The sequence below is a fragment of the Octopus sinensis genome, linkage group LG13 (genome assembly GCF_006345805.1).
Source record: "Octopus sinensis linkage group LG13, ASM634580v1, whole genome shotgun sequence".
NCBI lineage: Eukaryota > Metazoa > Mollusca > Cephalopoda > Octopoda > Octopodidae > Octopus > Octopus sinensis.
In genome coordinates this window covers 13513406-13525905 of record NC_043009.1, presented here as the reverse complement: position 1 = coordinate 13525905, position 12500 = coordinate 13513406, and the positions used below count along the sequence as shown (strand labels likewise).

Here is a 12500-nt window from a genome sequence, read left to right as displayed (position 1 = left end):
TATAATATATAGATAGATAATAGATAGATAGATAGATAGATAGATAGATAGATAGATAGATAGATAGATAGATAGATAGATAGATAGATAGATAGATAGATAGATAGATAGATGAATTTCCAATAGTTTTCGATAGTATCACAGTCGCTCTAACATGGGAACTTTTTCGTTATATTACACTGTCAGTCCTTGAATGTCCTAGACACGTTTGTATCGTTAATGTAATTATTGATATAGACTCAACATGGCACAGTGTATCACAGACTGGACTGTGGACTCACAGGCAGAATCCATCTGATGTATCTCAAAATAGTTTCTGTCAAACCAATTTTGCGCAATACGAATGTATACGCCTAGATGACAAGAAGTCGGGTTACTTCAAGGTTTTGTGTCTGCGGCTGAAAGTAAATATATCGTTGCTAGTTATCACAAATCATTTTAATGTCAAATGAAATCGCGCTCGCCGTAGCATGCCGGAGAGCCTAAAGGGTTATAACGTAAACTTACGCTGGCTCGTATAAAGTTAGTTATCCAAAATGAGAATCACACAAATCGAATCAAGGAAATTCAAAACGAAAATTCAAAACATTCTCCTACGCCCATAGGCATACACACGTACTCACACACGCACACACACACACGCACACACACACACGCACACACACACACGCACACACAAACACCGACACACACACACACACACACCGACACACACACACACACACACTGAAGGAAAGATAATGAGACAGAAACAGTTGTTGATAACAAATAGAAAATATTGAGAGAATATTATACACACACATACATACATGCAAATACAGATAAACATAGATAAACAACACAACTTTGATGACAGCATTGAGAAATTGAGGAAATTGAATTATGCGTGCTGGTAGTTTTATTCCTGTTCTTCAAACTGGAAATTCTTTTTAATGCTCTTGGAGTAGGATTCTGGCAAGCGGATTCATGATTTTTAACCGTGTGAATGAGTGCAAACTGTGCTCTTTTTGGAAACAAATATCCCTTATGTACCTGCACAATCCAAACACACATCGAAATAATAAATTTTTCAAATAAGGATCAAGTTATTAGGTTTATTATCTGAAGAATATTATTGTTATTTACGCGCAGTACTACAGTACTACGTGGTTGATATCAAGAAAGAATAAACTAATCTCAAACACCATTTAACAACAAACATAACAGTGCTAGGAAACGAAATGTTATATGGTAGAACCCACTGTACAGTTATTTGTGTGAAAGAAGAGAAAGTCATGCTGCAAGACATTTCTTGAGCTTTAATCTGAGGTAGAATTACGGAAAAAATGTTGATACAAAAAATAGCTATTATGGAAAAAATTCTACAAATGAAATTATATAAAAATGGAGCAACAGAAAAGTTTACAATTATAAAGCTTGGTTACTAAAGAAAAATAGATTGGCGAAAACAAAAACTGAGTTGTTAGTTGATATCGCCACAAGTAAAAATAAATAATCGGATAAGTTAAAGAACTTCTTAAAATTCTTATCACTAGCATCACACTCCTTCCTATTTCCTTATTCCAAATAACGATATCATCTTAGCAGCACATTTTGTAATAGGATGTGAAAAAAGAACGATCAGCAGTATCTTATAAGAGTGTTAAATATATGTGAAAGAGCAGGTCAAAAACATTTCTCTTTGTATATAGAGAGAACCCGTTCGCCGCTCCTCATACCACCCAAGTCTTATGTAAGAAGAAACTAATTTTACTGCGTGACACATGCTTACGTTCTCGCTTAAGATGTTCATGAAGTTACCTTTGATTCATAACAAATAGCAAACATGTATCTACACCATTTTGAATCAAATTATTTCTTGCCAATGCTGAACTGATTGGCCAATCAACCACATGAATCTGCGGTTTAGGATTGCAATACATATTCAGCTCCTTCGTAAAACTGTCAAATTATCCAAATCTTTCGCAGTCAAGTGGCATATTCGTTCTCAAGGCTTTTATTTTAAAATGAGTGACTTCGCTCGTCTCCTATCAATAATAAAGCAACTTGTACAGCAACGCTTTACTGATTTGGACTTTCGCATAAAATATTTCTGATTTTAATCTACTTAAAAGCATATCTGTACAACTATACAGTTAACTGAGTATATATTAACTATTTTTCAGCAAAATAGTTCTTCACTTAAGGATAAGAAATGTTATCACGTTTAGTTTTTCATACCAAGAATGAAATGCAGTACTTTACTTGTCAGAGAGTGTTGTATAAAATGGCTTATCTTATTAAACACTGACAGGGGGAGATGAACACAAAACTTATGAGATGAGCGTCAGGGCATAATTGGATATGCGGGAATATACAATATTACCTAGACAGTATTTGATTCTAAAACATTGCGATAAATTTTGAAACTGTGCGATAAAGATATTATTTAATAGGATACATACTAGGAAATATAATTGTTGAACTTGTTATACGTACATACAATAGACAAACCAAAAATTAAGCAATATCAACAGTTATAGAAGTTGAAAAAATATAGTGAAAAGAATGCAGTGAAGATATAAAAACACAAATATCAGAAATAAAATAAATTCAAGACAACCTCCAGCATAACCTTGATCGCATTGGATTGTACTGTGTTTAGAAGACAAAACTAATGAAACCATGAAACCATCTATTACAATTTTAGAAAGTAAATGATATTATAAAATCTAAACCTCAGTCTGATACAGAACTTGAACAGCTCTAAATCTAAGGGCTTGTTAATTATTTTGCGCATTACGTTTGGACTCATGTTTTATAACATTTAATATTTAAGAAAATGTAATTCATAGTATAATCTCCTGATGAGCTAAATACAGTAAAGTAGGCTATAAATTGAAATGGAGCAAAAAATTATTTGAAAATTGTTTGAGATTTCATTTTAAATCTTTGAACCCAGGAATTTGAATTTAACGAGCGTAATTTCATTTGAATCAAGAAGTCGGGTCACTTCAAGGTTTTGTGTCTGCGGCTGAAAATAAATATATCGTTGCCAGTTATCACAAAACACTTGAATGTCAAATGAAATCGCGCTCGCCGAAGCATGCTGGAGAGCCAAAAGGGTTATAATGTAAACTTACGCTGGCTCTTATAAAGTACGTATAAATGACATACAGCTATGGTAACAGTCTATACCTTCTACAGATTTAGATTAAGAATTTTGGAAATCACATTTAAAGACTTTCAGGAAGATACGAACATGATTAATTAAGAACATTACTCTAATGTTTATCAGAGATTAATGAAAATCATAAGATGTTACTACTACCAAGAATAATCTATTCTAATCAGAGATGCATTTCACAGTTATTTTTTTGTATTTGAATAAGCTGTTGTTGTTCTTTACTATTATTATCATTATTTGTACAGATTTGTAGTGTAGGATTCTGTAAACGTGAGAGACAAACACACACACACACACACATGCACACACACACACATGCACACACACACACACACATATATATATATACATACATGTGTGTGTGTGTGCGTGTGTGTGGGTGCGTGTGTGTGTGTGCGTGTGTGTGTGTATTTTCAATAGGTAGGATATATACGACATAATAAACTGTAAAATCAAAGAGGAGAAAAAGTTAATACAATAACCTATAATATCAACTTTGCCTTCAGAAACGTCACTTCCGATTTTAACGTTATCGATTATAGAGCAACAATAAGATGAGAAAACAGATCTATTGTGTAAATATGAAACAAATAACCATTGAATATAAGATGTACGTATGCAAATAATTATAGATTTTGATTGGCTTGAAGCGTGTAACGTTCTTAGCTACCTGGCATTCAACCGTGGACGCATTTTGAGAGGTATCAAAAGTGTTTTTGCTATTTCTTAACCAAGATCCAGAATTTAGGATCCGTTACAACGGGACAATAGCCTTAACGTTTTCAATAAGTGTACAGGAAGTATTAATGCGAGTATAAGGTGTAGCATATATACATATGTATGTGTGTGTGTGGTGTGTGTGTGTGTGGATGTGGATATGCGAGTGTGCATGTATTCGTACGTGTATAAGCACGTATATTTCATATGAAATAGGGACGGAACATACTATCTATCATTTCAAAAATCTTTCGTTACTGAAATGCATTTTGCCATGATTTTAATTTCTTTCAAAACAACAAACTTATTACATGGCAATTATAAAAACTTTTGCATAATTTCAGAGCTTCGTTAAATATTTAAAGATTGAAATTGCAGCATACTATAAGTTTCTGACTTTCTTTGTCAATATCTAACAGTACTTCAAAATATTTATCGTATCTGGGGGTACCAATGCTTTTGGCTACGTACATATATGTTTTAATATTAGCATGGATCTATGCATACGCAAGTTATTCTGTCATCATATTTTCTTCACTTCCTCTATGTTCGAATTCACAGGACCACCGACAGTCTTATTGAGGTATATATTTTCCACTTTATGGAATGTCGGTGGATGTCGTAAATTATTAACAATTTTAATCTTAAGTTGAAATTTTGCAGAGAAATAGACTTCATAATCTACTAAAAGAAAATTTCGAATACATTATGGATTTACATTTGGAGTTTCAATATAAGAGTTTGCAGTTTCACTCAATATAAGAGTTTCCAAACTCTTATAGTGAAAATATTTTTGAAAATGTTAAGGCTATTGTCTCGTTGGAGCCTATTGTCCCGTTGTAAGGCTATTATCCCGTTGAAAATGCTAAATAACTCTTATTGAAATTGTTAAGGCTATTGTCCCGTTGTAACATAATTTTTGTTGCCAACAAGAAGCCAAGAATAGAGGGGAAAAAATCATTAAAAAAAACAACACATGTAAACATCTTTCAATTCATTACAAAAATTACAGGCTTATTTTTAAAGGTCGTTTTCCAGAAAAGACGGGTCAGTAGCTGGGTTTGTTGTAGAATTTTGTCAGAAAAAATGTTGTTATAGAAAAGAGGGAGATTGGTTAAATGGATCGATTATCTTGAGAGAATTCCTAGCGTTTACGGGCCGATCGATGCATCGAAAGGACAAGAACTATAACATCAGCAATGTTTTCAGAGAAAAATCTAACTACAATAACCAAAGCATTAACAGCTAAGTGAATATTTGAAGAGTCTCACTCAAATCTTGGGTTAAAAAAGCCTTATGTATACTTCAGGAAATTATCAATCCAACAAGAAAAATTCTAGACAAGCTGTCAACATAACCTTTAACATGCAGGGGTTGGGCCAAGATAGACATTTCTGAAATATCAGGATCTCATATTCTCAGTATTACTGTGGATGAGATGAGATGCAGTTGAATTTAGCTCGTTAAGTTTGTTTGGAAATGTTTTTTTCAAGCCAAACGTAAGCTGTTTATCGTTACGAAAGGAAAGTAACAATATCGGATTTCCATGAATGTTGATACACATAACGGTGCCCTTTGATACGAAAATAAAACAAATTCATTTTCTGAACTCGATCTGTAATATTTGAATTATTCGTGCTTGATATCATTTTGATACTTCTTATTTCGCTAACATATTTAGAATTATCGTCGATAGTCGTACATTTTTTACATTAAAATTAAATCATCTACGATCATTTTTTACTTATACTGGATATAAGTAATACTTTTGTAAGTTCGGAACATTCTCATAACTAGAGAAATAATTTTTAATAAATAAACCGGCAAAAGGGAAGTTATGCATAGCAAATGAAAAAATAAAAGAAAACTAGAAAGGAAAACACTACAAGTAACAAATAAAAAGACAACATCAATTTAAAACATTGGTTCACCATCAAAGTTTGAATATTAAGAAATCATTACGTAAATATAAGATTAACAATTGAACTAATCATACAAATTTGAGTTACATATTTCAATGCGTAAATGCATACAAGCATGCATACATACAATTATCATGTATGCATGTATATGCACGGATACACACATATATGTAATATATATATATATATATATATATATATATATATATATATATATATATATATACATATGTTATATATATACACATATCTATAAATACATACATACATATACATATATATATATATATATTCATATATACATATATGTACATATATATTTGTGTGTATATATAAATATATATATAGCAATTAAGGACAACTACTTAATAAGGAAAACTTAACAAGAAATTGTCAGGTAGATAGCGTGAAAACCTCATAAGAGAATAAATTTCGAAAATAATTATTTCTTATTGAACATATTAATTTATATATAGAGGGTATTATACATACATGCCTGAGAGCATTATACATACATGCCACACGCTAAGAGGGACAATTAGTCATTTCTACCAGTCATTTCTATAGTCATTTCTATATATATATATATTTATAACAAATGCATACTATATATGTGTATATATTTATGTATATGGTGTGTATACACGTATATATGTGTGTGTATATATACATATATATATATATATATATATATATATATATATATATATATATATTATATATAATATATATTTATAAATATACATATATATTGCAAATCAAAAATGATATCAAAAGTAAAACACAAATCACAAAAATCAAAAGGACAAACATAGTGAATGTAGTAAGGTGATGCTCAGTTTAATATGAAAAAAAAGAGGGGGCGTGACGTTTCGAGTATTGCTCTTCATCAGAAAGACGGATTGGGAAAGTTCCGGAGAGAAGAAAAAGAAGCACATACATTTATGTATGTACTTCCGGAGAGAAGGAAAAAAAGTACATTTGTCTGTGTACATATGGTTAAACAAAACACTTAAGAAGTTTAGCATCAACATGCCATATAGAATCGTCATGACTAGGAAAGATTCTTCGGTTTTGATCTCACCAAACAGAGCTACTCATGTGGTTTCGAAATAGAATATGCATATATATTGATATTAACATATGTACACACTTCAAGCAAACATACGTTCGAACTTAAAGATACACACATTAAATATTGTCATTTTTATTTAATATAGTTTACAAGTAAGAAGAGTGAACTATTGACACAACTATATTATGCAGCACTCATGCTTTGATTCTGGGTTCAGATTTATAAAGCAATGGTTGAAACATCTGATTATACTTTGAATCGTACAGATGGTTAGCAATAAAGAAGTAAATAGTAAATTGTAAGCAATAATGACAAAGTTACATCTGTAAATAAATACAACAATTATAAATGCATAAAACCGCACTTAATTTCTGTATATTTATCTTATTGATTGCATAATCTAAACTTCAACAGAAATAACACTCTTTGTTCTTTATTCAAAGTTCTTTATTCGACGACCTCCGTTCCATGTTTGAACTTTAAAAAGTGAAAGCATAGATACACACATACATACATACATATTCGCACTATATATATGTATATATATGTGGGTATATATATATATATATATATGCATGATGTATATATATATATATATATATATATATATATATATATATACATATACATATGTATAAATACATACACACATATATAATATACATATATATAATATATAAATATATATATATATATATATATATATATATATATATGCAGCTATATACATATATATATATATTATATATATATATTCACACATATATACATACATATATATTCAATATATACATACATACTATATATGTATATATATATATATATGTATATGTTATATATATATATATATATATATATGTGTGTGTGATGTATGTATGTATGTATGTATGTATGTATGTGTATATATATATATATATATATATATATATGATATATATGTTATATATATATATATATATATTATTATATATATGTATGTATATATATTGACACAAGCGAATACTAATGCATATAATCCAAACATAAACAAATTGTATGCAAAACAGTGTGAGAGAGACAAAAGTGAAAGTAGAAAGAAATGAAGAGCCTGATTTACCTGCCGATATCTGCTTAAATGTAAAGCGTCTGTCCTGCAGAAACAATAATAATTATATATATATATATGTAAAAAAAAAAAAAAGAAAATGAGTTACAACTAGAAGAAAAGAAGATCAGGAAAAAAATAACTATTTGGGATGTTGTGCTTGGCAGATTCCGCAGTTGTTGTCTTGGCCAAGCTAACACAGCCCGCTTTATAATGAAACGAGTCACGTGATTAGAATCATGAAGAGTTTGTCAGTCATTTTACCCATCCCATTTTGCTCATTTACTCGCCCAGGCACACATTCATAAAATGACACACAGACGCAGAGAGAGAGCAACAGTCCTGTATAACGCACCACCTTTGTCTCTCTCTCTCTCTCTCGCTCTCTCTCGCTCTCTTCTTCACACACACACACACACTTTCTTTCACATAGTCATATAAAAGTCACAGACACACGTACACATCCATATTTCCATAGATATGCACACTTAATGCACACCTACTTGTTCTCATTGAACGGGCATACGCATGCGCGCACACACAGATATAGACACATCTACAGAGGAACATTAATATTCAAACTTGCACCCACACACTGATATTCTCTGTCATACTTACTCTCTGTCTCTCTCTGTCTCTCTCTCTCTCTCAATCACCCACTCTTCATCTCTCCACCTCCCTCTTCCCATCTCTCTGTCTGTCTCTCTCTCTCTCTCTCTCAATCACCCACACTTCATCTCTCCATCTCCCTCTTCCCATCTCTCTGTCTCTCTGTCTCTCTCTGTCTCTCTCTCTCTCTCAATCACCCACTCTTCATCTCTCCACCTCCCTCTTCCCATCTCTCTGTCTCTCTGTCTCTCTCTGTCTCTCTCTCTCAATCACCCACACTTCATCTCTCCACCTCCCTCTTCCCATCTCTCTGTCTGTCTCTCTCTCTCTCTCTCTCAATCACCCACTACTTCATCTCTCCACCTCCTCTTCCCATCTCTCTGTCTCTCTCTCTCTCTTTCCCACCGTCCTACACGCGCACACACATACACACACACATCAACTTGCATAGACGCATACAGAGCCATTGAGAAGCTTCACAACAGTTATACTCCCCCTCCTCGAACAAGCACATACTCAATGCGTAACAGAACTCATATACACTTACATGTGTGCATACACGCATACACACAGTCAAGTAAACAACTTTAGTACGTAATTACACCTATACCTCCCACAATCAAACATACACGAACATACGCAGCGCGAGCACACACACACACACATACATACGCACGCACACACGCACACAGACGTACACACATATTCAGTTATCCGAATACACAGATACAGAAAGAGATATACAATGACGTGAAGACACACACACATACGCACACACACGCACATACTTACATACACACACATTTCCAAACAGGCATTTCTTTCTTTGAGATTCTTCTGTGAGTCTGCTACTTTATTAAATGGAACCAGCTCCGTCAACTATACTAAGTTGCTTGGCACACGTCTACCTCTACAAAACACATCCCACACCATTAATAACTACACTAAAATAAGGCTTTATATACACTAAAACATCATATATACACGCTCGTGCACATTGGGCTGACAACCCCAAATATAAACCTTAGTAATGTCTATCTATCTATCTATCTATCTATCTATCTATCTATCTATCTATCTATCTATCTATCAATCTATCTATCTATCTATCTATCTCTCTCAAGTCCTTGTATGAAATTATGTGTCTGAGTGTATGCGTATATATAATATAATATATATTGTATATATGTATGTAATATGTATGTATATACGTATGTATGAGTATGGGTGTGTGTGTATCCTATATATAATATATATATACACACATACATATATGTATATATATATATAATATATATATATATATATATATATATATATAGATATATATATATATATATATATATGAGGAGACCCCCTTCGGTCATGAATGACCTTGGGATTGCACCTATAAAGTTACCCTCCGAGGCACAAGTCCGGACAAGGTTGGTTGTGGAAGGGCAGCAGTCACCCATGCATACCAACCTCCCCTCTCCACGCCACCGATGTTATCCAAGGGAAAGGCATAGGGGCCGATACAGCTTGACGCCAGTGATGACGCAGCTCATTTCTTCAAATGAGTTAACTGGAGCAACAAGAAATAAAGTGTCTTGCTCAAGAACACAACACGCAGCCCGGTCCGGGAATCGAACTCACAACTTCACGATCGTAAGCTCGATGCTCTAAACACTGAGCCATGCGCCTTCGCATATATTTATGTATGTATATATATATATATATATATATATATATATATATATTATATATATATATATATATTATATATATATATATATTATATATATATATATATATATATATTATATATATACATACATATATGCATGCATGTATGTACATAAGTAGGTAGGTATGTAGGTATGTAGGTAGGATATAAATGGGATATATGCACATATTTAAACATACATGCACATGTGAATCTACTTTCAATCCTCGATTTTCACTAAATATGTAAAGAAAGCTAATATGATATGGTTGCAAGACGGTACTAGTTTAAAACTAGTATTGAGTTCTTTATTCAGTTGTGCACTTTTGGTAGTCCCTCGGTCTATAATATATACATACATGCGCGTGTGCACACGCATACGGACACGCAAACTCTCATATTCTTATACATAATGTGTATAAGTGTGTGTGTGTGTGTGTGCAAAAGATACACACACATACAAACATACTTACATATATATATATACATATATATATATATATATATATATATAAATATAATTCATATATCGATGTATATATTGACGTATGCACATATACACATAAACTATATAAACACATGCATTTACAGTTATATAATCGCATATGTATATATAAGTTAATCTATCTATCAATGTCTCTTTCTCCCCTTCTCTCCTCTTTCTGTGTATATATACACACGTACACACACGCACACACACATATTCTAAACCAACCACACATTCTACATCGACACACCTTTGCCCACCGTGAATTATATACCCATACAGAGTTTTTCGTTATTTTAGTCCAACTTCCGCATATATATGCATCCCTTTTTCCCACTTACAAAACTAAATAGTTAACAATTCCAAGCCACATACTATACAAAACCATCTAACAATATACCCATAATTAGAATGCAACCTATGTAACCATATAATTATACACCTACACAATTTTATTGCAATAAACTTGTATCACTACATAGCTACAAACACTATCACCCTCTCCTTACCAAGCTGCAATCACAGCACGACCTCACCTTGTTAATATATTTACCTATGAAGGCGGGGACCTGGGAGAATTGTCAGCACGCTGTCAAAAGATTTTGTGGCATTTCGTCTGCCTTCACGTTCTGAGTTCAAATTCTGCCGTGGTCGACTTTGCCTTCCATCATTTCCGGATAGATTAAACAGGCACCAGTTGGGAACTAGAGTCGATGTAATCGACTTATTGCCTCCCGTCGATATCACAGGACGGCGAGCTGGCAGAATCGTTACCAAGCAAGACGATTTGCTCAGCGGTATTTCGTCCGTCTTTACGTTCTGAGTTCAAATTCTGCCGCAGTCCACTTTTCCTTTTATTCTTTCGGGGTCCGATAGAATGACTATTAGGTGAGCACTGACGTCGATGTAATCGACTTATCCCTCCCCCTACAAAATGGCTGGTTTGATACCAAAATTTGAAACCAGTATATTAACATATGTCTACATTGTCACATCACCATCACACTATCATATCCCCAACCCCACCACGCCACCAGCACACCACCACACCAATACCACCATCATAACAGCAAATGACCCCCATCAGTTCCGGACCACCGTACTATCACCGCACCCCTTGGCGCACTGTATCAGAAATGCACATCACCGCACCGACCTAACCCTATCGCTGAAATACCATCGCACCGCCATACCCCAATACCATCAAATCCTCATGTCACCACATACGTCAAACTACCACTCATCATTACACGGCCACAGCACCGGGCCGCAACTCAATAGCACATCAATACACCACGAAAACACCCTGCCATGAATACACCACCAATACACCCTGCCATACACCCACAATATTAGTTTCACATCTTAGCACAGTGCCTGTAATTTCAGCGCGGGGGATAAGTCGATTACATGGTTCTCAGTAAGGCGGCGAGCTGGCAGAAACGTCAGCACACCGGGCGAAATGCTTAGCGGTATTGCGTCTGTCGTTGCGTTCTGAGTTCAAATTCCGCTGAGGTCGACTTTGCCTTTCATCCTTTCGAGGTCGATAAATTAAGTACCAGTTACGCACTGGGGTCGATGTAATCGACTTAATCCGTTTCTCTGTCCTTGTTTGTCCCCTCTATGTTTAGCCCCTTGTGGGCAATAAAGAAACAGATTACATGGTTCTCAGTGTTCAACTGGTACTTATTTTAGCGACCCCTAAAGGATGAAAGAAAAATTTCACCTCGGCGGA

The 12500-nt window shown here is 33.8% G+C and overlaps 1 protein-coding gene across 1 annotated transcript in view; it reads right to left on the bottom strand.

The window, feature by feature from the left end:
* Window positions 1–8158, bottom strand: part of LOC115218445 (FMRFamide-related neuropeptides-like) — a 55206-nt gene extending 47048 nt beyond the window's left edge. Inside the window, exon 1 of the mRNA XM_029788266.2 lies at window positions 7977–8158. The gene's annotated coding sequence lies outside the window, so the exon portion shown is untranslated. The remainder of the gene's footprint in view (window positions 1–7976) is intronic.
* Window positions 8159–12500: the final 4342 nt, after the last annotated feature.